The sequence below is a fragment of the Scyliorhinus torazame genome, chromosome 23, assembly GCF_047496885.1.
Source record: "Scyliorhinus torazame isolate Kashiwa2021f chromosome 23, sScyTor2.1, whole genome shotgun sequence".
NCBI lineage: Eukaryota > Metazoa > Chordata > Chondrichthyes > Carcharhiniformes > Scyliorhinidae > Scyliorhinus > Scyliorhinus torazame.
This window is the reverse complement of record NC_092729.1, coordinates 31613375-31615950: the sequence shown is the minus strand read 5'-3', so window position 1 is coordinate 31615950 and position 2576 is coordinate 31613375. Positions and strand designations below refer to the sequence as shown.

The 2576-nt window shown below is 48.2% G+C and overlaps 1 long non-coding RNA gene across 1 annotated transcript; it reads right to left on the bottom strand.

The window, feature by feature from the left end:
- Positions 1-234: 234 nt before the first annotated feature.
- On the bottom strand, positions 235-2067 carry LOC140399728 (uncharacterized). Its single transcript, XR_011937823.1, has 2 exons — positions 1939-2067; positions 235-538 (listed from the first exon to the last, which is right to left on the bottom strand). It is a non-coding gene; the product is annotated as an uncharacterized lncRNA (long non-coding RNA).
- Positions 2068-2576: the final 509 nt, after the last annotated feature.

The following is a 2576-nucleotide window of genomic DNA, read 5'->3' as shown; positions in this document are numbered from 1 at the left end:
ATCACTTCCAGACCCCCAGCTCGTTCTCCATAGCCCAGTATTTGTGAGACACCCTCACATGTAAATGGGCAGAGAGCTGATATTGTGGCCCCCCTATCTTATCTCAGACCATTTGCATCGACCTCCCCTCCCCTTTATCTGGAATGTACACATCTGTTCCCAGCCTCAATTCAAACCGGACACCTTCGCTACAGACAGCCTGATCCTGAGGGGAAACAAGACATGCAGCAGTGATCAATGCAATAAGTTTTATTTCTGATTACAGGCCATTATCCAGACAGCAGGAATACAAGGTCAGGTGTTAGAGGAGTGAAGTAATCAATTAGCCTGTTTTCCAGGAAAGAAGCTTCCATTAAGTGAGAACATGGAGATCCCGGGTTGATGGTCGCCCCTCACTGGATCATTCATCTTTACATTCAATCCGATTTTGACCCATCATCGTTTCGGGAAGGGAGAAATTCACGTGCCATCTTCTCAGTCACTGGCACATCACTGATTCTGGCCACGGCATTCGGCGGAAGGCTTCGTTGAGAACGCACTAAAAGTAAAAGAAAACATGATGAAGGAATTAAATACGGGTTGTTCAGCCTGATAGAGAACAATGAGAAAACAGAAAGCAGAATCTGTCAGCCTGACAGGGACACACTCGGCACAAAGCAGCAACATTAGGTTTGTTGTATATAATAATATTCCACAGATTACAACCTCCCACTCCAGAACTTGAAAAAGCCCACTCCGTCTCTCCGTCTCCTGGTCTGTACAAACTCACTCACTCCATCTCCTGATCTGCACAAACTCCCTCCCTCCACCTCCTGGTCCGTACAAACTCCCTCCCTCCATCTCCTGGTCTGTACAAACTCACTCCGTCTCTCCATCTCCTGGTCTGTACAAACTCACTCCCTCCACCTCCTGATCTGCACAAACTCCCTCCCTCCCTCCACCTCCTGGTCTGTACAAACTCCCTCCCTCCACCTCCTGGTCCGTAAAAACTCTCTCCCTCCACCTCCTGGTCTGTACAAACTCAAACCCTCCACCTGCTGATCTGCACAAACTCACTCCCTCCCTCCACCTCCTGGTCTGTACAAACTCCCTCCCTCCACCTCCTGGTCTGTACAAACTCACTCCGTCTCTCCACCTCCTGGTCTCTACAAACTCACTCCGTCTCTCCACCTCCTGGTCTGTACAAACTCACTCCGTCTCTCCACCTCCTGGTCTGTACAAACTCCCTGCCTCCATCTCCTGGTCTGTCCAAACTCACTCCCTCCCTCCACCTCCTGGTCTGCACAAACTCCCTGCCTCCATCTCCTGGTCTGTACAAACTCACTCCCTCCACCTCCTGGTCTCTACAAATTCACACCCTCCACCTCCTGGTCTGCACAAAGTCACTCCGTCACTCTACCTCCTGGTCTGCATAAACACACTCCCTCCCTCCTCCTCCTGGTCTGTACAAACTCACTACCTCCCTCTACCTCCTGTACCGAGGTGCAGTGAAAATTAAATGGGGAGAAATGGCCTGATGGAGATGCTGATCCTGTCCTCACACACAGTCCACACTCTCACGACCTGTAGCAGTGTCAGTGACCGGGAGCAGTAACTGAATTCTGCAATGAGGACAATGACACAGTTTGCTATCCGGATCAATGATCCCAATCAGACCCAGCCACGTGCCCCGCCCAGGAACTTGTTGTTTCATTGTTGATCCGCGTGGATCAGCTCACAAAACCAACAAGCCCTGTAAGCACTCAGATAGTGACTGAAATATCAGAGATTTACCAATGGAGATGGTTTGTACTGAATTCTTCAGTTTGTTTTAGAATCTCGAAATACCCATCTCTTAACCTATGAAACCATTACACTCAAAGAAAATACAATCGATTTAAAATTAATCTGCATGAACCCCAGCGGCTTTAATGTTGGAGAACGTTCAGAGATTCTTACGTCTTTCCATAATATCTGGTCTCGCTCCAGTAGGATTGCTCTGAGTCAGCACGAAAAGTACAAGCACCAGGAACAGCGCTTTCTGCATCTTCGCTGGGGTCTGTCAGAGTTACGGTCAGAATGCTGGTGTAGATCTCTTCTCGATTTAATCGCGGATGTGTTGCTGCTTTTATAATCACACGAGGGGGCGTGACTGCTTCCTGGTGATATCATTGGAAACTGTGTTTTCATTGGAAACGATGTTTTTCTTCTTGCTGCCTTATTTACATGAATGCCACATTTCGCAAAGCCAGATCCACGCAGCTGTTTCGCTGAAAAATCTAAAAGGGCTGAAGCAGTGTACCTCGCTGGTGTTCCACATGATGTGTTCCTCTTGCTGACAGCCTCCCAAATGCAGCTGTTCTTAGAATGTATATATACAGACACAGTGTCTGTAAAAATGTTCATCAAAACCCCTAAATTTGGGCGAACGTCCTTTTTTGTAAAGGCTAATAGCACATCGGCATCTTTGACCCTGTCTCGTTGTGTCAGGCCATCTTCAGATCCCTATCCACGTGTAGGTCCGGACACTGTATCCCTGCACTCTTCAGAACGGAGACATTATTTCCGTGTCGTGCCTCCCTATCACTCTTGTCAAA